Source organism: Mustela lutreola, chromosome 3 (assembly GCF_030435805.1).
Source record: "Mustela lutreola isolate mMusLut2 chromosome 3, mMusLut2.pri, whole genome shotgun sequence".
In the NCBI taxonomy this organism is placed as follows: Eukaryota; Metazoa; Chordata; class Mammalia; order Carnivora; family Mustelidae; genus Mustela; species Mustela lutreola.
The window spans coordinates 129,384,927-129,412,726 of record NC_081292.1 but is presented as its reverse complement, the minus strand read 5'-3'; the positions used below and the strand labels follow the sequence as shown (position 1 = coordinate 129,412,726).

Below are 27,800 nucleotides of genomic sequence, written 5' to 3'. Positions count from 1 at the left end.
AATCTCATATAATGTTGACCAAAATAAGCCAAGCACTGAAAAAGTACATACTGTGACTCTACAAAGTAAGTACTTTATTTAAATTTTTTTTTAAGATTTTATTTATTTATTTGACAGACAGAGATCACAAGCAGGCAGAGAGGCAGGCAGAGAGAGGAAGGGAAGCAGGCTCCCTGCCAAGCAGAGAGCCTGATGCGGGGCTCGATCCCAGGACCCTGAGATCATGACCTGAGCCGAAGGCAGAGGCTTTAACCCACTGAGCCACCCAGGTGCCCCTATTTAAATATTTTTAAGTTAAATATATTTCCAAGTATGTAGATATATAAATAAAATTCAAACCAAGTGAGAATAACTAATGCTGTTAGAATTTAAAATAGTAGTTATTTTTGGAAAGAGGACTAGGGAGTAGGAAGGGGTACAGTGGGCAGGGAGTGTCTCGGCTCGATGGTAATACAGGGATGTTCAGTGTGTGAACATTCACTGAACTGCACTCTTCTCTGTGCACGCAGGTTATACTTCAATAAAAAGTTTCATTAAAAAAATATGAAGACAGGGCACCTGGGTGGCTCAGTGGGTTAAAGCTGCTGCCTTCGGCTCGGGTCATGGTCTCAGGGTCCTGGGATCGAGTCCCACATCGGGCTCTCTGCTCAGCGGGAAGCCTGCTTCCTCCTCTCTCTCTCTCTCTCTGCCTGCCTCTCCATCTACTTGTGATCTCTCTCTGTCAAATAAATAAATAAAATCTTTAAAAAAAAAATATGAAGACAAAACCACAATGCAGGATCACCTCACACTTGTTAAAAAGGCTATTATAAAAAGGACAAGAAATAACAAGTGTTGGCAAGGATGCAGAGAAAAGGGAACCCTTGTGCCGTCCTGAGAAGGTAAATTGGTGCAGCCACTATGGAAAACAGTATGGAGGTTCCTCAAAAGATTAAAAATGTAACTACCAGGGCTCCTGGGTGGCTCAGTGGGTTGGGCCGCTGCCTTCGGCTCGGGTCATGATCTCGGGGTCCTGGGATCGAGTCCCGCATCGGGCCCTCTGCTCGGCAGGGAGCCTGCTTCCTCCTCTCTCTCTCTGCCTACTTGTAATCTCTCTCTGTCAAATAAATAAATAAAATCTTAAAAAAAAAAAAATGTAACTACCATATGACCCAGCAAATCCACTGCTGAGTATTTATCCAAAGAAAATGAAAACAGGAACTCAAAATGATATATACCATCCCATGTTCATTGCAGTATTATTTACAATGGCCAAGACAGAAAAACAACCTCAGCGTCCATCAACAGGTGAATAGGCAAATAAAATACGGTATATATTTTTCATATAACAATATTATTCAGCCATAAAAAAGAATGAAATCGTGCCATTTGCAACAACATGGATTGACCTTTAGGGCATTATGCTAAGTGAAACCAGTCAAACAAAAACCGTATCATGACTTCATTTATATGTGGAATTTAAAAAACAAAAAACCAAGTTCACGGATACACAGAACAGATTTGTGGCTGTCAGAAGCAGGGGATGGGTGATGGGGAAAATGAATGAAGGGAGTTAAAAGGTACAAACATCCAGTTATAAAATATACAAGTCATGGAGATGTAATATATAGCACGATGACTTTAAAAGTTTCTACCACAAGGAAAAAAATGTTGTAACTATATGTAGTGAATATTAATTAGACTTGTGATCATTTTGCAATCTATATGAATATCAAACCATTCTGTTGCCCATTTAAACCTAATATAATGTTGGGACGCCTGGGTGGCTCAGTTGATTAAGCGGCTGCCTTCAGCTCAGGTCATGATCCCAGCGGTGTGGGATCGAGTCCCACATCGGGCTCCTTGCCCAGCAGGGAGCCTGCTTCTCCCTCTGCCTCTGCTGCCACTCTGTCTGCCCGTGCTTGTTCACTCTCTCTCCCTCTCTCTCTGACAAATAAATAAATAAAATCTTTAAAAAAAAAAAAAACTAATATAATGTCATAGGTCAAGGAGATCTCAAAAAAATGTAAAAAATAGGAAGACAATGGAATCTTCCCTTCACCGAGAGATAGGACTTCTGTAACACCTCCCCACCCCTCCCCCACCCCAAGAGACTGTGGTAATAGTCCTCCACTTAAAGCAAGTGAGAGCTCAGAGCACCAAGGAGTCAACATCACAGTCTGTATGTAAAGTGAAATTGGACCCAGTCCCTGCAATAGCCATACAAATAACTCCACAGGCATTAGCAAGATTCGCTGGTGGGGGGTGGGGGTAATTACAGAGGCCTTTGATCCTCTATTACATCTTCTATCTGGGATCTCAAAGAAGCCAGTGAACAAACAAGGCCCAGCAGCAGTCAGCAGAGGCAGCCATGTCTTCGTCTGTCTACAGTAGCAGACCTGGATCCTGCACCTTGGCCTGGTGGCCGCTGAACTCAGGAAGAGACTGGAGGTTACTAATGTCCTGATAGAAAAACATTCTGATTAAATCAAGACTCCACGAATGTTCATTTCAGTCTGGTCTTTTTAGATAGGAGCCTAGTCAGACAGCAAATGTATGTGTCCCAGGTTGGCATTTCTCCTAAGACACTGGATTCTAAAAAAGGAAGAACTGAGAACTTGAGAGAAAGGACACAGCCTGCTACTTCAGACCTCCTGATCCTATATGAACTCCTTGCATCATGTTACGGGGTGTATGGTGTCACCCCTCCACCCACCCTCCACCGCAAAATTTGTATGTTGAAGTCCTAACACCCAGTACTTCAGAATGTGACCTTATTTGGAAATAGAGTCCTTCTAGATGGGACTAGTTAAAATGAAATTATTCTGGATTAGGGTGGGTCCTATTCCGACATGACTGGCATCCCTATAAAAAGGGAAAGTTTGGGCACAGACGCATAGACACACACACACCACAGAGGACCTTGTGTGAAGACTGGAATTACACTACCACAGGAAGTACCAAAGCTGGGAAAGAGACCTGGAACAGATCCAAGTGCCTTCAAAGGGAACAGGGGCCTATGGACACCAACATCTCAAACTTCCAGCCTCCCAGTTGGGAGCAGACACATTTCTGTTGTTTAAGCCACTTGGCTGTGTGAGTTTGTGATGACAGCCCTACTAAATGAATCCATCTCCTCAGCCCAGCAGGCCTGGCCATGTCAGGTAACAGGGCAGTTCTAGTTTTATCTTGGAGAAAAAACAAGTGCAGAGAAATAAATGGATGGCTTTAAGACACAAAGCCCTCACTAGAATTTAGAAACCAAGAAAAAAATATCTGCTGCAAAAAGTTGTGAGAAGTCAAAGCATGAAAGAAATGACAAAATCTCCATCCCTAGGAGCCTGCTAGCTCCTCTGAGATGGCTTAGGATGGTTCTGTCTAAAAGGTGGCTAGTTTGTCCTCAAGAGTGTCTCTGCATCCTACAAATCTCAGCCACCTCTAGCATACCTTCCCCCCCAGACTCCTAATTCCCACTGCAGGAATGAATTACTTTTCAAAGGCCTAAATCTACTAAAAGGAATGTAGCTACTGAAAATGAGGCAAGGGGAAAAAAGAATATGAATATAAATGGCATTTTAATAACTAATAACACTTTAAAGAAGGCTAGTTCTGACTCACTTCTGAACGTAATATGGAAGTCATCTACAATCTCTTCCAAAAACATCCGTCTAGCGAAATGTTTGCATGATATTGTCCATTTCAAGTGTGGCCATAGAAAATAAAAATGAGCCTCTCCAAGCAGTCAGTGTTAGGGGTGGGTTTTATTAATTGATCTCTGGTATGTGCCAGCTATGGCCAAAGTCCAAATTGTAGCAAGCATCAGTAGTATCTGGATTAAATTTAGTATTTGCTACAACAATATGCTTAGAGTTAAATTTTATGAAATGGCAATCTACTCATGGAACAAATAATGAGCACCTGTAAATGCCAGTCCAGAGCTGACAATCAGACCCAGGCATGGATGAAATGAGCCTAGCCTTAACCTCACAGAGCTCAGCATGCAGTGCACAAAGTGGAGTTCGAAGGTACCCCACTAGTGGTAATACTTCCTGGTCTTCAAAAGTGAAAATTTAGTAACAACTAGCTTAGAAATTTCTATTTGCTCTTCTGAATTTTAAAACTAGCTGACTCCCAGGACTACCCTTGAAATGAGTACCAAAGGCTCTAGGCTCCTCTCCGGTATAATGCATAGGAGTATTGCCCTCCATGTGTGTGCCAGCCTTGGAAGCAGACCGGTCGATAGCTTGAGAAGACCAAGGTCATCAATTTAATCCCCAAAAAGGACCACGGTAACTTCCACATTTCAAATCATTGGTTTACAGAAAGGAACTGTGGCCTCCAACACACAGAGAGAGGATAGGGAAAAAGTGTTTCGCGAACAGACAGGGAAACAGAGGCCAATACAAATGAAGATCTGGTTACAGCAGGAAACAGGCCTCTATCCAGGCATCATGGCACCTGGTGTGGGGGCTGGAAGTGCCTGGGGAGAGCAGACTCCCCCCTCTGTCTGGGATTCCCTCAATCCTCCCAGTATGCTCTTTTGGCCCGACACAGTGTATTGACATTTTCCAGTCAGCCCACCAGGCAAACTAGCAGTGTTCCCAGTCACATTCGTTTGAATTCTAGAATTTACCTTTCCTATTTAGGGAGGACGGAGCAGTTCAGAAGCAGCCTCTCAAACCAACAGCAGCGGTTTGCTTCAGGGAACAACGGCTCCATGTCAGCCCCAGGCTACCACTGTGGGACTTGAGGCCCATCCAACTCCCCTTCTTCCTCAGGGACACCAGATCACTTTTGGCAAATGACAAACTGAAAGGTACAGGCCAGAGTGATTAACACCAGTTCTCCATTGTTAAATTTACAATTTATCCACTAAAAAGATACCTAGCACTTGAAGAAAGGACAAAAACCTTAAAAGTCACTCCCTTCAAATCACTTAAAAACAGCCCTTTGAAGAGTTACTCCAGCAGACACCACTTCTTATTATAGATCAAATGGTCTTTAAAAAAAAAAAAAAAATCGAAGTGCTACAGAAATAATATGGTTTCCTAATACAAAGGGATTTTTTTTTTAGAGTTAATCAATTATGTCCAGATGGTTCTTTAAGCCACTCTAGAAACCCAAGCCCTCACCTTCCCCGGCTGCTGGGGAGTTGCCCCACTCTCCAGAGCTTTCTGCAGACCATCCCTAGGGGCAGCTGATGCTCCCGGTGCATACCCAACACGATTTTTTGCCTTATTGTTTCAAGATTGCAAGGGACTTCCTGGGAATTAAAGATGAGCTGTCAAGGCCTTCTGTGGCCTTTAGCAGGACACCAGTCACTAACCTGGCCATAACTATTCCTTCCAGCCTGGCGATCTATAGCCAGAGGCACAGGTTGTTCTCTCCACAAATTACAAATGCCTGCAGCACATATATGGGGGTGGAGGAGGGCTGCAAACTATGCACAGCCTGAGTTAGTAGTGTTCTCACTTCTCCCTTTTAAGGGTTTCTTCGTCCTCCCTACATAAGTAATTTCAACCCCAGTATATTATAAGCTTAGGCTACCTTTAAGGTATTCACAAAAATGCCTTGAACACCTCAGATTTTAAATGATAACATCTTCCACTGAATAAGGATACTCAAGTTTTCTGTTCATTTTCTACTCTTGGTCCTTTTTTTTTTTTTCTTTTTTAATTAGAGTTGGCTATTTGGGGGGGGGGGGGGCACCTGCGTGGCTCAGTCAGTTAAGTGGCCAATTCTTGATTCCAGCTCAGGTCATGGTCTCAGGGTCCTGGGATCAAGGTCTGAATTAGGCCCCGCACCCAGCATGGAGTCTGCCTAAGGATTCTTTCTTCCTCTCCCTCCTGCTCTGCCCCTCCACTACGCACAGGCACATGCATATGTGCGCTCTCAAACTCGTTCCCTAAATAAATCTTTAAAAAATAAAATTAGAGTGAGGATTTTTTATTCTACTTTTGCAGGTAGTACATCCTTAATATAGTATATTTATTAGATCCAGAACAGTCTTTAAAAAAATTCCCATCTCGGGGCGCCTGGGTGGCTCAGTGGGTTAAGCCGCTGCCTTCGGCTCAGGTCATGATCTCAGGGTCCTGGGATCGAGTCCCGCATCGGGCTCTCTGCACAGCAGGGAGCCTGCTTCCCTCTCTCTCTCTCTGCCTGCCTCTCCAACTACTTGTGATTTCTCTCTGTCAAATAAATAAATAAAATCTTTAAAAAAAATAAAAAAAAAAAAAAAAAAAAATTCCCATCTCACAATCAGCATTGCTTCCTATCTTTTCCAACCAATCCTTATCCTGGTTCATACTTAATGTAGATCAAAAATATTACAGCAGCTATAAAAGGTCCATCCTATGGATGTAGAATTTACTTATCCCTCCCCTTTTGTTAATTAACTCACTTTCCATTTTTATTATAAATCTCACGTTAAAGAACATCTTTATGCCAAAGACTTTTTTTTTTTTTTTAATTTCAGACATTCCTTGAAAATAGATTTCTAGAGTTAGAATTTGTCCTGGTAATTATCCAAATGAGCAAATAATTTTAAAGTTGTCAATAATGGACTACCAAAAGGGTTCTCACGCATTGCAGGGTTAAATCCTGACATTATACTTTCCCATATTCAGGGATATTCATTTACTTTCCCAAATTCCCATTTCCTAGAATCCCTTTGTCTCCTGGACTTGCCCCTCTTTTCAGCCTGCTGCTTCCTTATGCAAAACTGGCCCCGACCCTAGGCTTATCTGTCTCACCTAGAAGAGGGTCAGGCTTTGTTCTTACTTGCTTTTGTTTCTGCCCATTTTCACTCCTCCTCTAACTCTGCCACAATACTCCCCAAAATGTATCTCATTAGCAATGAATACATATAGAATACAGGTATATCTCACCTGCTTTTTAGAATGTAAATCCTTTAGTGATTAGAAATATTTAATTATAAAAGATATAGTCTTGTGATAATTTCTAATTTCCTTCTTGTGAATTTTTTTCTCAAGTTCCTAGTCACACTCAGTCATAGTCAAATTGCACTAATTTACAAGTTCATCCATTATTTCAATAATTTCTGCCCTCTATTTCCCCATTCACAAAGAGCAAACAAGTTTACTTCTTTCCTCTGTCAAAAGTTTGACAACTTTTTAAAATTTGTCTTTCTTCAGAATCCCATAAACTGGGACGCCTGGGTGGCTCAGTTGGTTGAGCAGCTGCCTTCGGCTCAGGTCATGATCCCAGCGTCCTGGGATCGAGTCCCACATCGGGCTCCTTGCTCAGCGGGGAGCCTGCTTCTCCCTCTGCCTCTGCCTGCCATTCTGTCTGCCTGTGTTCGCTCTCTCCCCCTCTCTCTCTCTGATAAATAAATAAAATCTTTAAAAAAAAAAAAAAAAAAGAATCCCATAAACTATTTAACTCCACCACACTGAAATTAGCACAAACATACACTTAATGGCTCAGATGCTCAGAAACATTGAAATGTAATCAAATGTACATAAACACTGCAAAACACAATATAAAAACCACAGCCAGAAACATACATATGCATCAAAACACAAGTTGTCAACCTAAACCTGACTGGCTGTTTCTAGGTTTTTCTGTCACCTGTTTAATGAGACCTTACTCGGGACCTACAGCCCTGTAAGGAAATTCCAGCAAATGTCCAAGATTTAAGAACAATTCATGGGGAAATGAGAGAAAGGGAGAGAAAGATTTTCAATTTCACAATCAAAATCACTAAGCTTATAGACCACCTAAATCTATGCTGCAAATTAAGAAGAGATCACCATCATTTAACTCTAGCAACAATCGTGAAGAATAACGTGGGGAGAGCTCTACTAAGACCATCTCTCCCTCTCTCCATTTCACTTGGACCTCAGTCACTCTGCCACCTGAGGCCAATGGTATGAAAAGGATACACAGCAGTGGCTTCTCAAACGTCCACGTGCCTCTGAATCTCCTGTGATCTATGGAAGGCTAATTCTGCTTTGGGGGCTGGGGGTAGCAGCTCCTGAGATCCCGCATTCCAGCAAGCTCCCAGGGGCTAGTTGCTGCTGCTAGTCTGAGGACCACACTCTGGGATGACTTCAGCATCTGGGAGTTTTGTCATCACAAAAGTTCCCAAAATGCAGCTATAAATGATTAACTCCCTTTGTTTTTATGAAAGGCAAAGTTCTTAAGAAAAAACAAGGTGTCTTTTCTTTGAAAGCTTAAACCCTGATAGATTCTGAAATACATCAGAAACTGGGAACATGGGCTGCCTTGAGGAAGAATCTGGCCAACTGGATGAGAGGAGCTGGAGAATGTTTTCCAATTTTTAAATGTTGAACCGGGTGAGTGAATTACCTATTTAGAAAACAAATAGTATTTCAAAATTTTAAGGCATTTCATAGGATATTCTGGAAGTTCAATAAACGTTAAATCAAATTAATCTCTTCCCAGGAAATTAAGTGGGAGGCCCAGGAGACCACCTACCTTAAATAAGTTAGCATCTTTCTTCAAAGAGGGAATATCCCTTAGTTCAACCAGCTTCTAGGACAATGCCAATACTACATTTTTATTATAACAACATTTTTCAACCCAATTACTCTTCTCTAGCACTGGAAGGGCCCCATAGCATACAGTGATTCATAGTAGATTCAAAAAAGCTATGTGCACCCTAGTAACTCAGGTCCCACTGCTGGGAACAGGGAGCAAAGGCAGAGAACTTCCGATCACCTCAATCCCTGGCCTGTAAATTTGAGAATCGGGTCTATTTGCACTATCTTTGTTCCTACGAACATCATTCAAGTTGGCGTTTTAGATCTTTCTAGAAGAAACTGCAGCTGAAATCAGAAACCATAAGCAGGAAAGGGAGGGAATGTGTGTACCAGTGTGTGTATGCTCCTGGGCGTGTCCTCACAGGAGTGACCCCACGGCTGACCTTTAGAGTAAACATTAACTCCAACGTCTGTTCTCATCTTAACCCACACGGACTCTGTCTGCGCCCGCACCCTCCCAGGCAGGGGCTCTGCAGAAAACACATTCTTCTGTAACCTGGTCACAACTCGGCTCTAGGATGCTCTGAAAGTGCCGGTAGCATTTGCAACTTCTAAACTGATATTCATCCATACACCCTTGAATGCTTGTCTGGGCTCTATTTTTTACCGCATCAACATAAAGCAGATGATCCCGCATTCTGCTGAGGCTTCCTTCCCTTGATGGCTCGCTTCCGCCCTCCTTCTCCACCCACACAGCTGTCACCCCGTGGGGATCTTCATCCCCCCCAACTCCAGAGCCCCACCTTCTCGCTTTCAGGTCTAGCCTGTGCTTAGAATGGACCGGCTCAGCTGTGTGGGAGCAAGGTGAATGATCAGAGACAGACAAACCCATGTCCCGGCTCAGCCTCAAGGAGGAAGCCAACAGCCCAGCAGATGTGTCTGCAGAACCAGAGTCAACCATGCCTAATTCCAGTCTCCACGTCTGTTAGTTGACAAGGCAATGGTAGGGAGAGAACCAAGAAACACTGGAGTAAAGGAGGCTACAGCAGCACAGTAGCTCTTCCTAACTCTCTACAGAGCCCCCCAAGAGCCACAGATACAGCCCAGAACCAGCACTAACTCCCAGCAACACAGGCGTGGGCCTGGCGGGGAAGATGTCGAGAACCAGGCACAGAGCTGGACCCCGCCAAGAGGACTGCGTTTCCAGCAGAAACGTCTATGCCAAGCAGGAAATGTAAGACACTCAGAATTACGGGCCAAAAATACATCGTGAGGGTTGTGGTGGGAGTGCCGTTCAGCTCACGTGGGTGTTCTCACCCAGGGCTTGAGCTCACGTGGCTGGTTTCTTACCTGCCAGTTGGTGGGTGTGAGGGCCTCTGCCCACGTCAGCAATGGATCAGGAACAGAGAGCCACCGAGCTGGGCCTGCCGGTTAAAAGCAAGAGGAGCTAAGCTGCATAGGGCTGGAGAAAGTACTAACAGCTGCCAAAGGGCCATTCCCCTCACTCCCAAGTCTGATGAGCCCCTTCCACATCACAGCCCTAGCAATGGTAACTAGGCAGGCATTGCACCTAAAGCCATCACCCAGACCATTCCCCCCGTTTGTTCCTCTCTAGCCACTCTGAAGTGCCTTGAACAAGGCAGATGAGTCGCCAGTCTAGGACCTTTGTTCCCTCTGCCTAGAAGGATCTTACCATAGGTGCCTTACAGCTCTCTTCACTCAAATGCCTGTTAGCCTTCCCAGACCCCCTATTTAAAATTACAAATCCCCTCTACCAGCACCTCAGCACTCTTTCCTTTTCTTGTTTTTTGTTTTTTGTTTTTAAGATTTTATTTATTTATTTGAAGAGAGAGAGAGAGAGAGATCACAAGTGGGCAGGGAGGCAGGCAGAGGTGGGGGGGAGCAGGCTCCCCCTTGTGCAGAGAGCCCAATATGGGGCTCAATCTCAGGACCCTGAGATCATGACCTGAGCTGAAGGCAGAGGCTTAACCACTGAGCCACCCAGGCACCCTTATTTTTTTTTAAGGGAGAATTGTGGGGAGAGGGAGAGAGAGAATGTTAAGCAGGACCCACATCCAACATAGAGCCCAGTCCCACAAACCTGAGATCATGACCTGAGCCGAAATCAAGAGTCAGACGCCCAACCGACTGAGCCCCCCAGGGGCCCCCTCTTTATTCTTCTTCCAAGCACTTATCACACTGATGTTTTGTACACTTTACTGACATATTGTTTATTGTCTCCTTCACCAGAAACATGTGTGCTGAGAGTCTAGGAAGACTTAAAGAACTTTCAAGAGAGAAAAGTGGTTATTACAAGCCAAAACCACACATGCCCATTATGTCCCCTTCCTCACTTTACTCATATTCCCAATTGTTAGATGTAGACTGAGAAACGTCCGTCTTCAAGTTCTCCTTCACCTGTTTCTGCTTCCTTGGTATCCTCTTTCTCCAAGCTCCTATATCACTGTCTATTTATGCAAAACTTTAATCCAATAGCACCTGCCTCACTGGGCAACTGGGGAATGAGATGAGTGAGTTCAGGGTTAGAAAAGCTCCAGGACCGCGCTAGGCGCTGTTACTTACCCAGTAAATCATAGCCATTATCATCATCTAGCATACGTATCGTGTCACATATACGGACCGAAGTCTTATTTCTACAGCTACATGGTAAGTAAACTGAGGGCAAAGATTTCATTCTGTATTTTGAAATCCCCCAGAGTACTTAACCTGGTTTTTAACAACTGTTTGTCAACTGGTTGAAACGAAGGATTTCCACTTTTAAAGATTTGCTTGAAACCCCTCCGAACCTCTATTTAAACAGTGATTCTGATCCTCTCCCTCCTCCAGGACTGACCGGGTAGGTAAACACAGCAAATCCTTGAAAATGGCATGTTTAATAGGAACTTTGCCATTGCATGAATAGCAGAGCCAAAATACTATATGAAAGATCAAACAAATATTGACTCAAAAGAATTTTCCCCAAGGCAACTGTTATAGTCTTATCTTGAATAGAATGTTTGCAGTTAATTAAGTATTGCTGTGCTCTCAGCAAAATCCTAGGCAGACCCTGCCAAACTGAGTTTTACTTCCCATCATCTTATCACTATTTACAAGTCCCTCTCCTCACACCCCCTCACCTAGCACTACTGCCAATGCTGTATGTGGGATTAAATGATAAGTAAATCATACACCTTTTATCCGTGGACAAAAGATAATGGAATTTCAGTCCCAAAGATTCCATTAACCCATCTCACAGCAAATACACTCTGTCTTTAGCCTCCCAGAAATCCATCAGGCTGCATCTATTACTACCTGTGGACGTCTTAAGAAATGTACGAAATAGACCAGTGTAGAGATGGGGCATTCACTGGTTTCATGGAACATGCCTGTCTACAGCAAATATGAGAGTTCACCAACCCTGAAGCCTGCCAGCAACCATGAGCTTCAAAATTCACCTCAGAATCATACTGTTATGTGAGGGGAGTGGACTGATTGCTAGCTTACACTGGGCTGTCTAAAATGTGGAGGAGGTCAGTTATGACGGGTAGAAGCCAACAAAAATCATTCACAAAACTTCTTCCTTCCCTACAGCCTAATTTATCAAGTGCTTTATGTGATGACATCATAATTCCTCAATGGGACAGGCACCATTCTAAGCACCGGGAATACAGAGGAAATAAACCCTACCGTGCCCTCAGGGAAGTGATATGAGAGAGAAAGAGAGAGAGAAAGGGGAGGTCAACAATAAGTAAAATGTATACAGTTCGTCTGTGAACTACAATGGGTTTGAACTTCTTGGGTCCACTTACATGTGGATTGTTCTCAATACAGTACAGTACTATACAGGTATTTTCTCTTGTGATTTTCTTGACCTTTTCTCTAGCTTACTTGACTGTAAGAATATAGTATATAATACATGCAATATATAAAATATGTGTGAATTGACTGTTTATGTTATCAGTAAAGCTTCTGGTCAACAGTAGGCTATTAGTAGTTTAGTTGAGGGGGAGTCAGAAGTTATACATGTTTTTTCAGCACAGGGCTTGTGGCTCCTAACCCCCACATTGTTCAAGAGTCAACTGTACCATATTAAATACTGTTGAGTGCAACGGAAGAGAGAACAACAACAACAAAAATAGGGAAGCACAATATAAAATGTTATGGGCCAGAAGGAGGGGTGAAATTACAGAGGGGTAGCCAAGAATAGTCTCAGTGAGAAGCTTATATTTGAATCTGAAGGGTGTGAGGAAGACAGCCTTGTGGAAGGATGGGGAAGAGCATTCAAGGCAGCATTAAATAAAAAGGTCCTGTGGCGGATCATGGTTGGCGTGTTGAGGAAACAGCAAGGAAGCCAGTGTGGCTGGAGCTGGCACTCATGGGGATAGACTTAAGAAATAAAATCCAAGAGGAGCAGGTACTAAGAGGTATGCCTCCAAAACATATAGCTCTTTGTCAATCACAGAGAAAAGTCACCCATTTACCAAATTTTCATATACTCAAAATGCTGTAGTGGTTATTCTTCAAAAAAAAAAAAAAAAAAGGCATATCTCTATATTTTCAAGAGAACAACAAAAAGATAGGAAAAAAAAAAAAAAAAAAAAGCCAACATACAAAAGAAAAGGAAAAGAAAGCCAGCATATTTGCCTGGGGAAAAGTCCCAAACTTCCATTAAGAAAAATGAAAACTGTCTGTGGCTTTGAGCTTAAGCTTCCATAGAACTGGGACCAACCATCACAATAGAGAACACAGCTTAGCACCACGGGCAACTGGATGAGCAACAATGCTATAAAAAGACATCATGCTGGTACAAAAGAATAACATGCAGAATTACAAGAGACAGGGCACTGAAATTTACCACAGGGACATTTCTGTAAATGTTGCAATGCCCCAAACGTCTGAGGCGAATTTGAATGCCAAGCTGGCTAATGCAATATCCAGACCACATATCCTTCCTGCCCAACCAGCTTCTCAACGTGAATAAGATGCTATCAGCCAAGATCTGCAACACAGCAGAGTTTGGGGAGGTCCATTAAGCTCTGCTATCTTCCAATTCCACTCAGTCCTCATCAACCAGTTTCATGAATCATGTAAACAGGTTTCCTATGAACAAACACTCATAAATTCTAAACAGTTCAGTGTGGTGACTCCACTGTTCTTCAGAACACAGGGTCTGTGTCACCAAAGACCAAGGCCAAAGACATGGACCACAGGGCCAACTCTGAACCCTGTGTAACAGAAAACAGCCATTATTAATGAGTAGTCACAATCCCTCCCCCATCAGTTTCTGTAAGGCCACGCCCACCTCTCCACCCACAAAATGGACAAACACTTGTTCCGAGACTATCCTTAGTTGGAAAATACCAGGAAGAGAATTGAAAGAAGTCAGTGGGACTAAAGTGATCTACAGAATAAAGGACTGCAAGGAAAGAAGTGACCAAAACTTTAGAAAAGGATGGACCAGAGGAGCAAAAATGAGTGTTGCGGAAAGGTGATCTGGGACAGCGCACACCGGCAGAGAAGCAAGAGAATTTTTAGGGGTATTACTTGGTACTTTTAGAACAAGTAGACTTGGGGGGCGCCAGGATGGCCCAGTCGTTAATCATCTGCCTTCGGCTCAGGTCATGATCCCAGGGTTCTAGGATCGAGCCCTCCATCAGGCTCTCTGCTCAGCGGGAAGCCTGCTTCTCTCTCTCCCACTACTCTCTGCTTGTGTTCCCTCTCTCGCTGTGTCTCTCTCTATCAAATAAATAAATAAAATCTTCAAAAGAAAAAAAAAAGCACAAGTAGACTTGGGGAAGGAGTCCATGGACACAAATAATGCAGTGAATACTTCACTTGACAGACTATATTCTGCATTATCAAGGGCAAACGAAGCATGGCAAAGATGTTACAGGGAAAAATGACAACCAGATGTCCCCTACCCTGCTTCCAACGCTGAAGCCCATTATTCCACAGATGTTAAAAACCACAAGCCAAATTCCTCCCAAATGACGTAAAAAAGCAGAAATATGAACAAAGATTCATTCTGTCCCGCATTTTCCCACTCTCAGCAAAGAGCCAAGGTAACAAAAACCTGTTTCCTTGCAGTGGTATTCCCCAATCATCTAGAAGTTTCTACCCAGTTGACCTAAGGGGAAAAAAAAGATTTTCTCTTGGGATCATGAATCTAACCAGTCCCTCCTTTTCCCCTCCAGAAGACAACCTATTAGGAAAGTTGAGAGGAGGGTAGTCACACACCCTTTAAAAGCAAAGATTTTTCTATCCACCAAGAAATTTCTGATCAAAAAGGATTCATAAATAATGTAAAATATGCCCTACTGGTGAGTAGTCGATTTTTCAAGTGCACAAGGAAGTTAACAAATTCTCCATTCTAACCATAAAATAACTATTGGAAATACTAATGATTATACCAGAATTCTGTTTGAGTTATATAAATTTTTTTTAAAAATTAGGTGTATAAACAGAACCTATAAGCATGAGAACTAAAGATAGCGACTATCACAGAAGATCCTCTAAAACCAAAGAAACAAAGACCATGTGAAATACTGCTTTATAATTCTACATAAAACCCAAATACCTGCTTATGGAGGATGCTTTCTGTTCTCTGTTTTAAAGTTTTTTCCTGTTTTCTTGATTTTCCAAAAGGATATTAACAATGTCTACAATCAGGGGGGAAAAAAACCCATGAGGTTTTAAAAACTGATGTACAGAAGCCAGACAGACGATGTAGGGCTTGAGCCCAGGCCCCTGGGACCATGACCTGAGCTGAAGGCAGATGCTTAATCATCTGAAGCACCCAGGTGCCCGAAAGAGCAAATTTTAAAAAGACATTCAAATTATTAAAGTGTTAAAGAACAAAAATGTATAAACAGAAAATGTGATCAGGGAAAAGCATTCACCACTGAGTAAGCCACCTTTCACAGTTCAACAATTTATACATTCTATACCAGCACTTTTCATACTTGAGCATGTCTTCTGTTTAAGTTCTTAGGTCACCTCGAGGGTATGTTAAAACACAGATGATGTGGTCTGAGAGGGGGCACTTCTAACAAGCTCTCAGGTGATACAGTGCTACCGACACGCAGACCTCACTTTGAGTAGCCACGTTTGAAGCCACGGGAAGTGAGTAGACTCTAGCCTGTTTTCTCCCAGGAAGCATTCCCTGCTCATTCTAGACAGGGCAAAAGAGCAAATGAACTCAGAATTCCACCACCTTTCAAAGCTCTAAAGCAAAGGCACAGGATCCTCTCTCTTGTCAACCCTTGGTTATTAAACAGTTGTTATGTTCTTTAAAAGGGGGGTGTCAATTAAGACAGTCAGGATTGCAGGACCTAATGAGTTTGCTGGAGCATCCAATGGAACCAGCCTCTGGCAGACAGTCTCTGAACGCCCTAGAATTCACAAAACACCGATCTCTTGGTGGCAGTTTTCAACCACATCATTTCCCACATGATTTTGTCAGATGCCTAGGAATAGGAGGCAACCCACAAATTCAGAATCTATCACTCATAAGGACACAAAACAAGGCAAACATGCCCTCCATGAGCTTACCTAGAGCATCCCGGTGCACAGGCCAAGGGGGGAACTTGAAAGGAGTCAGAACAGAGCCTGCCTTTTTACTCCCAACCTCATACTTGCGGCCTCCTCAGGATCCATCAGGAGCTAACAGCAAAAACCATGCTCACAAACTCCATGCTGCCACTGGAAGAGACGGCAACGCCTGAGAAATGACTCAGGCCCACACCCAATATCCTCCACATCGACAACCCATCAAAGCGGGAGAGGGTGACAGTGCAGACTCCTTTCACCCTAAGGAAGAAGGCACCTGGCTGAGAGGCCTCCAAGTTCTATGCAGCGAGAACCTCAGCAAGAAACTGCCTTAATTCACCATGCAGAGGAGCACAGAGAATTCCCAGCAGCCTGCACGTTCCCCAAACACCACGTTGCCGTTCACACCCCCCCCCATGCTGTCATTTCCTGCCTGCAGGGAACTAATTACACACAGTGGGAATTCTGGAGCTGCTGGTTCTAATGTTTATCTGCTGTTAACTGGTTGTGTGACCTCAAAGATATTTCTCTAGTGCCTTTATTTCCTCTGCTATAAAAACAAGATAAGGGAATGACGTGCTTGACAAAGCACCCTCACAGAATACTACAGTCATCACTACCCTAGAGAAGCTCTCAGGGATGGTGATTAACGTGTCTCTTTTACGAAGGCCTTCAGTAAATATGCTGACATGCTGTGGAAAGTTGTGAAAAGCCTGGGATCTCAAAGGCTATTTCCTCTTCTGCTAAAACAGGTTTTGGTGACAGATGCTACCTATAAAATTATTGGTAAAAATAGTATTGAATGTGCTTCTTCGTAAATCACTGTTTCATTCACTGAGATGTATTTTTCCAGAATCATAGCTCTAACAACAGGCCATGGCTTCACAAGTAGAAGAGGTACTAGGAAAACCACCTTGAGTGATATGTCCATAGCCTTAACATCCAGCACCAAAGACTTAGTTAAGTAAATTTGGGCTGTTCTTCCTTTCCAATGAAATAATTTGCTACTGCTGAAAGCCATGTTTTAGAAGGTTAATTAGTCTGAGCATGTGAGAAAAGCTGGTTACAAAATATTCTGTAGCTAAAACAATCAGTATAATCTGATTTTGTAAATCTATCCGGGCATAAAAAATACTCAATAAATTATATTTTACATCTATTAGGTCCCCAGTCCTTTTCTTAAGTATTTGAGTAAGCTATATATACAAGTTATAACGCATTTTAATCACTTATGTGTCACAAATTTAATGCAAATTTTCCCAGTCCATTGTCTCTTCATTTATATGTAAGTTCTAAGTTTTTATATATTCAAATCTATTTGTTTTTTCTTCACTGGTTGCTTCTCTTGCAGTAAAGACATGAAAATTGTCATTTCTATGCAGACCTAATATTTTCTGCTAGTTTTTCTATTATTTGATTTGCAATATTCAGCTCTCTGTAGAGTTTATTCGTAAGACATGGTATGTTTGGTGGCGTCGTAAGTGATATATTCTTATGTGAAAAGCATTTATTAAATAATCTATTAAGTAATTCTTCCTCATTGATTTATTTTGAAAACGTTAGCACATTGGCATTAGATGTAGTTAGGAAGTTATTCCCGTTCATTTTCTAAATAAAAAGTATAAAAACCTCAAAGTAAAAACCCAAATATACATAATAGTCTCATAAGAAATCCCAGTAAGAGATTATAAACAAATCAAATGATCAAGCCACTTTGCCCTCATTTCAGGCATCAGTCAGCTAAGCAATAATTCCTACTTAAAATCAATTCTTCCCATTCATTTGAAAGCTTTGAGAATGTATTTGGAGGGCATATAAGTATATGGTGGCTAAGTCACCAATTGCTGTTTGGCCTCCCTGCTTATTTGGGGATGGGCAACTTCCTGGGCGGCAAGCAATATTATTCCAAACCCGATAATGGCCCTTGGCCTGAAAACACCAAAAAGAAGCTGAAGAATTCATTGCTTAATTTAGTCAAGATTTAGAACTGTCATTTTCACTCTATGGATTTTTCCTCCAGATATATTAGAAACCTGTACACAATATGTACTATATAATATGTACTATATAAATTTAGAATTGTTCTTTCCATTTCTAATGTCTGCATCTTCCCATTCCCATTAAGATATAAGCTCCTGGGGGCGCCTGGGTGGCTCAGTGGGCTAAAGCCTCTGCCTTCGGCTCAGGTTGTGATCCCAGGGTCCTGGGATTGGGCTTTCTGCTCAGCGGGGAGCCTGCTTCCTCCTCTCTCTCTCTGCCTGCCTCTCTGCCTACTTGTGATCTCTGTCTGTCTAATAAATAAATAAAATCTTAAAAAAAAAAAATGGTATAAGCTCCTGGAAAGCAAAGGCTGTGCTTGTTAGGGAAGAAAGGAAGGAAGGAAGGACAGACAGATGGACGGACAGGCACATTTGCTGAGCCTTGCCCACAACAGACACCCAGGAAAGCCTGCCAGCAAATCAACATTTAAGCAATTCCGCCATAAATGATGCTTAAAGAAAAAAAATTATCTAAACATACGCACACACATATGTATATGTGTATGTGTGTGTACATACGTATAGATATCTCACTAAATGAGATTCAGTTTTCATTTGAATTCATCTCTCCTCCTAAGTAACATGGACAGATTTTTGCCATCAACTCACACCCTGAAGCACAAGACATGATGATCTTTCTGTTCATTTGCATAGCTACAACTCGTCATTATCCAGCCTTATTTTTTTGACTCAACAAAATAGAATTGCACCATTAGGATTTCAGCATGTCTGTTCTTGCAGCGACGATTTTGAATTGTGCCTTCTAGAAGCAACCACTTTAAGAAAGAAAAAAAAAAATCTAACTTCCAAAGTATACACTTGGCTTGGTTTTCAAACCTGAGCTTTTCTGGGTTCACTTGCCTGTTGTTTTTCCACATAGAGAAAGACTGTCTGTGAGGTTCCTCTGGAGCAAGGCAGCTGATGAGAGAACTCAGCCTTGTAACCTCTGTTTGTAATCCTTTTCACCCATTAATGGACAAGTTCTCTAGGCACTATCATCATCATCGTCATCATCAGTGCTACAATTTACTGAGCACTTTATATAGGTCAGTCACACTGCTAAATGTTTCAACTTGTTATTTCCATTACCAGAAAATTCTGGAATATACCTCCAACCCCTATCTTAAAAAATTGCCCAACTTAATATTATACTTAAGTGTAATTTTAGAAATCTTGCTTAATTTTTTAATCAAAGAAATGACTAGCATATTGAGAAGTTTGTTATTTAAGTTCATAATATACTTGGATTCTCACACATAAAACAGAGAAGTGTAACCTATAAGAACATCTCCCTGTCCCTGCTTCTCTCTTTTCTGTTTGAGAAGAATGGATGCGTTTGTCGTGGAGCAAAAAGAGGCCCAGGAGGAGCAAGAGACATTATCTTACATGTTGGCAAAGCAGCTGTATTTGACTGCTCCCATCCCTGTCCCTATCCTGCTCCTGAGGAGTTGGGAGAACAAGGTAGAGTTACGCACCCATAAATACTAACCAGGCTGCCTCTCCCAACATTCGCCTAGGGGTTTCCACTGAAGAGGCAGGCACGCCTCCCAGGACGTTCCCAGGGAATGGAAAGCAAATGTCAGGGAACCCAGGAAAAGATACGATTCCTTCCACTGTATCCAGAGAGATATCTGAAAACACATATAAACAAACACACAGTTGATTCTTGGGCTTACACTGGAAGTCTTATCATAGCTGTTCACATCTGCCACAAACGATGCTCGAGAAGAGCACTGCGGCCTGGGGAAGTCTGAGAGAGGCGGCAAGCTTTCCTCGGCTCCTCTGCACCCTTTCTGGTGGGTTTCATGAGAGAATATTATCATCCCCATTTCATTCCACAGAGTCCACAGTCAAACCCACACCAGTACACTTACCCCTAAAAGGTGTGGTCTCCTCCGATGACTCAGGACAAAGAACACATTCGCAAGGCCTGGAGGTGGGCATTGGGACAAGCGCAGGAAAGGCACTAATTGAAGCCAGGTCCCCGGGGTTCAGATTTGCCCGCGTTGAGGGTAAACTCTGCCCCTCATGGAGCTCCCTCGTGGAACCTGCGATTGTAGGAGGCACCCGAGCGGCCCCTGGGGCCTCACGTTGTTGGCCCCAATCCTTCAGCCCTCCCCGTGTTCATGCCCTTCGCCAAGTGCCCTCGCAGCTCCTCCCACGGATGGGGATCAAATCATCCCTTGCCTCTGAATTTGAGGCTTGGCGTGGGAATGGCTTTGGCTGGAAGGAATCTAGGCAGTAAGAAGCCTTGCAGGTTTCCTTCTACCCCTGCCGGCTCTGCCACGGCCTTGGGAAGGGCCGCCCCAAGTAGCTGCTGCCCTCAGCTTGGATCCCACCTGAAGCAGACGAAAACCCAACCTGCATTCCCAGCTGGGTTCCAGCTGGAAGCACAGCGGCTCCGTCAAGACCAGTGGATTCCAGCCAAACCCCGGAGCCAACCGCAACTGCAAGAGCTTTAATAAGTAAGTGTTGTTCTGAGCCACTGGGTTCTAGAGTATTTTTTATCTGGCATTATTACAGAACACCTAACTGATACGCGGTCTAAGGAGACTGCTCGTGGAAGGCACAATAGGCCGCATCCCAAAAAAAAAGATAACTAAATTTTAACAAGTGCTTCCTATGCACCCGTTTTTGTAAGAGCTTTAGGTAATTTATTTACTTATTCATTCCTCACAAGGACCCTTGAAGACAGATAGGATTTTCATCCCTATTTTAAAAAGATGAGGCAACAGAGACACAGTTAAGTAACCTACCCACACAGGGAAGGTGGTAAAGCAGGACCGAACCCCAGTCACCAGTCACCAGCCACTGGCATCCAGAACCCTTGCCTGTAACTGCCACGCTAAACAGCCTGGCAAACCCTCCTGTCCCAAGCTGCCTCAAATCTGTGGCCTCTCATACCCTGGGGTGAAATCCAAACTGACAAGTATACTGGTAAAATATTCCAGGTCCTTCACAGCCGGGTCCCTGCTTATCCCATCCGGGCTCCTGCTCCCTCTCCCCCTCGCTCCTCCTCAAGGTCTACCCCAAGCACACTGAGCCCCTACACTTCACCAAACTCCGCAACTCCCTCACACCTTGGACCCACCACTTCCTCTGCCCAGAATGCCCTCCCCGTCCTTTCTGACCACCTCAAGGTCATTCTCTAGGACACAGGTCCCGGGTTCCTCCTGCGGAAACTACTTCCTGTCCCCAGCCAAGGGCACATGGTTGGTCATCCTGGCTGTTCTCTCAACTTCCAAGACCTTTTCCAAAAAAGCATGGACCGCTTTGCGCTATTACCATCAACTTAGCCCTTTCCACAGCCTGGCCATGCATGAGCACCTTAAAGGCAAGACCTAGGTCATACTCATCTCTGTGAGCTCAGTATGTAACAAGGTACCCAGTTTCATCTTGGGAACTCAATAAAAGCTGACTAAATTAAAAAGCTGGCAAAAGGAGCAGTGACACAAGGGAGAAATGGATACGGAGACAGGAGGTTTAAGTTTTCATTTCTAAATAGCAAGTCTTCATTTCTAATAAACATTAATTAAACTGCCTAACACCCCTGGGTCTCCAGCTATATGTTCTTCAATTAAAATAGTTCTTTCATGACGGCTTCCTCTGCCAAACCTTTCCTCCCAGGCTTATGTGTTCACCAGAGCGACTCAGGACAAGTAACAAAAGGCACAATATTTGCTTGAAACCGAGGGAAATGGAAGGCTAACTCCCTCACTGTTCACTCCTGGTAACACAAAAGTACGCGTGCTCTGACTTCCAAAGAGATGGAGGGAAGTTGGTGGCAGAGGAAGGCACATTCTTAAGGAGCAAAAGTAAAAGACTCCCAAGACAGGGCACAGAGAGGGGATGACTTGATGTGGGGAGAAAACGCTTATTTAATCCGAACCAGCAAGTGGGCCCTGGGAGAGCCTGGCTCTCAGAATGGTAACTTGCCGCTGACAAGGTGATTATTCCTTAGCCTCAGGGGCACCCAGTAAAAGTTCAGGGCTGGGCCACTCGACAGCCCCTGTGGAGAGCTGACAAGGGCCACAAGATGGACCTGACGGCTGTCCTCAAAATCACAGGTCTCCCAGACCATGTGCAGGAGCCGTACCCTAATCTTGGAGCTGCAGGGCATCTCTGTCAATAGGGGTGACATGGTCTGCTCCTGGAACCTGAAGCTGAAATCCTACAGGCACAGACCCCTCTCCCCACCGCAGCTTCACTGTCCCTGAAGATTGGTGTTTCCTTTCTGTTGCTGGCGTCTCCTGAGAAAGGTGGGAGACGCCCAAGTAATGGGTGTGTCCGGATCCCTGTCCCCTGCACCTGGGGCTGGATGTCAGAGTTACAGATGCCTGGAATGCGAGAACCAGAAGATCTTTGAAATCAGGCCATTTAGGAGTTTTCAGACATTTTCTAGGGACCACTTGGTGGTTCAAGCAACAGCTTCCAAAAGCATAAATAGGAGAGGGGAAACTGAGGCTGCTCCCTTTGGGAAGCAGGGGCCAGGAATCCCAACGGTTGGTGCAGGGACAGCCTCTGAGATGACTCGGTGGAGGCTTGGGGATTTGGGTTGGGCATCACAGGCAAATGCCAAATCCACCTCCTGCAGTATAGAAGCCACAGTTCAGAGGGGGGTGAGGTGACCTCATCCAAGGTCACACAGCCTGAAGGCAGAAGCACTAAGAACAGGACTCAGGTCCTAAATGGCAGTCCAACCACTCATTCCTCTACACAGTGCCACTCCCCTTTCTAGAAGGAGCCCTCTACACCCTCACCTCCCCCCTTCCCCATTAGCAAGTCCCAGAGCCACCCTAGCGCTCAGACGGAGGTAAAGGGTAACTTGATGACAGTATGTTTTACGGGTGCATTTATCACACACACCAGGGAAAGCTCCGCCCTAAACACCCATCCACGCCCTCCTCCTCTTCCCACCCCAACTGGCTCCCAACAGAGACGAATCCTCAGAGGCTTTTCCATGACCTGGAACCTTCTCAGGACCCATTGCCACCTGCTCTCCTTTTCTGCTGTATTCCCTCAGCACTGAATCAAATGACTGCCTGCCATGCTGGGATTCTTCGATTGGCTACGTTTGCCCCTACACACTGTTTGCGCCTGACTTTAAAATGCTGCTTGCACCACTTTCTAATTTCATTTTAGAAGCCTGCAAGGAGAGAAGCCAACATTTAATCGTAGGGACTGGAGGGGACTGTACAAAGCGCTTACAAGGCACAAATAGAGTAGTTATTTTCCTATTTCCCTTCTGATTGAATTGGCTGCCGTGTCGTATGCAGTAAACTGTGTGAACCAGAAAGCGGCTCTGCATCCTTATCTCAGCCCCTCACGTAATCAAAAGAAAAAAATGCATTGTAATAAAACAGAAAAAAGGAAACGAGAACTTCATATTTGTTTAAAAGTTAATTAAACTTGAAAGGTTTGTGGGGTCGATTCATTTTCTTTTGTAGCTTAAGACAATAAGGTTTCCATTCCATTTTACCAGTGGAATGATAAAAAGTAACCTGATGTTATTTTAATTGTAATAATAAATAATAAAGCTGGAATAAAAGGTTTATTTTTAAAGAGCAAAATAAAAATGGAAGCATATGTACCATGCAATTCAGACGTGACTTATAAAATAAAAACTGTAAAACTTTGTTAAGGTGTGTGCCTATTTCATCGCTTTTGCTAATACCACTTTCATTCTTTTCCGGAAAGATGACTTCACAGCAAGCATACAGGTAGGACTTTATATGCATCCTAGTGAATCTCCTGAACGGACAAGATTAAAAGGGAATATGCTCTTTCCAAGGAAATTCAAAGTACAATGAAACAGAGCAGGAGGCCCCCTGCAAGCTTTCCGGGTAATGGGGGTGTGGAGCTGGGTAACGTCTCCATCCTTCTCAGGTCCATGTCATAGGACCCACAGAAAGGACAAAGCCAAGTAGTCTTGAGAAAGCAGGACTCCTGGATGGAGTCATACTGAAGAGGGGCACTGAGCCTGGTGTGATACTACCAGACACAAAAAATAAAGCCAAGAAGTGGGCTAAACATAGATTACCTCCCTAGAGAAAATGTTGTATGACGGGGTGTGTGTGTGTGTGTGTGTGTGTGTGTGAGAGAGAGAGAGAGAGAGAGAGAGAGGAGAGATAAAACATTTCAGAGAAAGAACTGCTGATGAAAGAACTTTCTTCTTTCAGAGAAAGAAGAGCAACTGTTGAACAAGGTAAGAGGTTACTCCTATTGAAAAATGTGGAGCTGCATAAGAGGATTTCCAAGCCTCCAGTCCTAAAATTCCTTGATTCTATGGAGTGAAAACTGAATGTTCCATCATCAAACTGAGACCAAAAACCCCCAAGGGGGAAACCCACATCTCTTACCTGTTTCCTTCTGACAGGTTACCCTGCATGGGAACCACTTGCTAGAATATTTAACATCCTTTTTCCTATCTGTCTCCCCCAACACTTCTCCGTGAGCACCCTGAAGACACAGTGTGTGTTTAATTCATCTTTGTGATCCCAGCACAGTACCTGAAGCATATACTGGGCAGCCAAATATGGAAAGGCAGAATGAAAAACTAGTAGGGAAAATTTAAGTTTTATTTTTAAGTAATGAAGGCTTATATCCTAGAAAGCATTAATCAAAGTTCTTGGCACCTAGATGTCACATAAGTAGATTCTTCAATTAAAATACTTTTTTCCGGGGCACCTGGCTGGCTCAGTGGGTTAAAGCCTCTGCCTTCAGATCAGATCATGAGCCCAGGGTCCTGGGATCGAGCCCCGCATCGGGCTCTCTGCTCTGCGGGGAGCCTGCTTCCTCCTTTCTCTCTCTGCCTGCCTCTCTGCCTACTTGTGATCTCTGTCTGTCAAATAAATAAAAACTTAAAAAAAATTTTTTTAAATACTTTCTCCCCCTATTAACTATGAGGCCAAACCTTCAGATGCCCAGGCAAAAGGGAAGTTTTGTTTGTTCCTTCCCTGGGAGAAACCAATCAGCAACTCCTACTCCATTACTCAGATTCTTAGAGTATGAAAGAGGTCACCAAAAAGTATCATAAATAATATTGGCCACCTTGTTAGTCCAGAACTTAACATAGGAACAAGAATGTCTGAGCTTACCACTTCTAGTCAATGTTGTATTGTTGCTTCTAGCCAAGAAAACTGGGCAAGAAAAAGAAATTTAAAGCATCGGTATTGGAAAGAAGTAAAACTATCTCTCTTTGCAGATGATATTATCTTCTCTAGAAAATCCAAATGAATTCACTAAAACACTATTAGAGCTAGTCACCAGGTTCAGCAAGGTTTCAGGATACATGATCAAAACATGAGAATTGACTGCATTTTTATGTGCTATATATAAGCATACACAACAAACAACTTAAAAATGAAATTAAGACAATTACACCAGAAAAATTAAATGCTCAGTAATAAAGTTAACAAAAGAAGTACAAGACTTACCAAACACCACTGAAAGAAATTAAAGAAGACCTAAACAACTGGGAAAATATTCCATGTTCATTATTAAAAAACTTAATATTGTTAAAATGGCAATAATCTTCAAACTGATCTATAGATTAATGTAATCCTTATCAAATCCCAGCTGGCTTTTTGCAGAATTAACAAATTAATCTTAAAATTCGTATGAAGATATAAAGGACCCAGAATAGGCAAAAGAAGACTAAGTTGGAAAACTTATACTTTCGAATCACAAAATTGGTACAAAGCAACATTAATCAAGATTGTGTAATACTGGCATAAGGACAGACCTATAGATCAATAGAATATAATTGACAATACAGAAGGAAATTATATATTTATTGTCAGCTGATTTTTGACAAGTTATGACAATCAATGGGGAAAGAATACTCTTCAACAAATGTTGCCAGAACAAGCAAAAGAATAAATTTGGATCTCTAACTCACACCATATATAAAGATGAACTCAGATCAAATATCTAAATGGAAAAGCTAAAACTGTAAAACTCTTAGAAGAAGATATAGGTGTAAACCTTTATAATTTTGGATTAGGCTATGGTTTCTTAAGTATGGCACCAAAAGCACAAGTGAAAAAAGAAAAAAAAAAGGGATGTTACCAAAACTAAGACTTTTGTATTTCAAAGGATACTTTCAAGGGAATGAAAAGACAACCTATAGAATGAGAAAACATATTTGCATATCATATATCTGATAAGGGTCTAGTACCCAGAATATATAAAGAATTCTTACAACTTTACAATAAAAAGACAAACAACCTGATTTCAAGTTGGCATAGGATCTTAGTAAACATTTCTCCAAAGAAGATATACAAATGGGGGCGCCTGGGTGGCTCAGTGGGTTGAGCCGCTGCCTTCGGCTCAGGTCATGATCTCGGGGTCCTGGGATCAAGTCCCGCATCGGGCTCTCTGCTCAGCGGGGAGCCTGCTTCCTCCTCTCTCTCTCTCTCTCTCTGCCTGCCTCTCTGCCTGCTTGTGATTTCTCTCTGTCAAATAAATAAATAAAATCTTTTTAAAAATAAATAAATAAATAAATAAAAAGAAGATATACAAATGGGCAATAAGCACAATCAACACCATAACTTATTAGGAAAATGCAAACTAGAACCACAAAGACATACCACTTCGTACCCACTAAGATGGCCATAAGCATAAAGACAGATAATGAAAGTGTTGGTGAGGATGTGGAGAAATTGGAACCCTCACAACATTGCTGGTAGGAATGCAAAATGGTACAGCAGCTTTGGAAACAGTGTGGCAGTTCCTCAAAAAATTAAAGAGAATAACCACACAACCCAGCAACTCCACATGTAGGTATATACCTTCAGAGACCTGAAAACACAAGTGCACACAAAAACTTGAACATGATTGTTCACAGAAGCATTATTCATAATAGTCCAAAAAATGGAAACTACCCAAACCTCCATGAAGATGAACAGATTAACAGAATGGGCTATATCCATACTACAGAGTATTTTTCAGCCATGGAAAAGAATGAAGGACTGATTTATGCTATAACCTTAAAAACATTATTAACCTTAAAATCTTGAAAACATTGCATTAAGTAAAAGAAAGTAGACACAAAAGGTCACATACTGAATGATTCCATTTATACGAAATGTCCAGAGCAGGCAAAACCACAGAAAGTAAATTCGTGGCTGCTGGGGGCCGAGAGAAGGAGGCAACAGGGAATGATTACTAATGAATATGAGATTTCCTCGCAAAGTTTTGAAAACATTTTGGAATTACATAATAATGATGATAATTCATAACTTAGTGAACATACTAAAAACCACCGAATTGCATATTTTAACAGTATAAATTTTATGGCATGCGTGTTTATCTCAATTTAAAGATAACAATCATGGTGAGCTACTTGTATATTGCTGGTGAAAATGTTCACTGGTAGAACAGTTTTAGAAACAGGGATCCAATTTGCTCCCATAATTCAAATTCTAAGAATCTAAGTAATTATTAATACCACCACTTCAGTTTTAAAGATTGCTTGCCATGTAGTTTATAAGATCGGAATATTGGAAATACCCTGAAGGTGCACACATGGCTCCCCAGCGCAAACTGGTGAGTGCCTTTGATTCTGGCAGCACCGGGGCTGGTCCACATGGCCTCCCTTGCTGAGCCAACACCTCTGAGTCCCCTGAGCTGGGAGTGGAGAAGAGATTGGGCCTGCCCCAGGCAAGAACGCTAGAGACTCCTACTGCTCTTACCCCAAATGCAGCGGGTTTTTTCAAAAACAAACCTTTCTCAGATTGTTACATGCTTTTGATAGATTACCAGAGTG

At 42.8% G+C, this 27,800-nt stretch overlaps 1 protein-coding gene across 11 annotated transcripts in view; it reads right to left on the bottom strand.

The window, feature by feature from the left end:
- Positions 1–27,800, bottom strand: part of LYPD6B (LY6/PLAUR domain containing 6B) — a 179,578-nt gene that overhangs the window by 137,659 nt on the left and 14,119 nt on the right. For 6 of the 11 annotated variants that reach the window (XM_059166813.1, XM_059166818.1, XM_059166817.1 and 3 more), the window contains exon 2: positions 9,795–9,868. The exons of 3 other annotated variants lie outside the window; for them this stretch is intronic. The gene's annotated coding sequence lies outside the window, so the exon portion shown is untranslated. Of the gene's footprint in view, positions 1–9,794; positions 9,869–19,520; positions 19,663–27,800 lie in introns of those variants that run through there. 2 more of the 11 variants (XM_059166816.1, XM_059166820.1) reach the window with 1 other exon arrangement.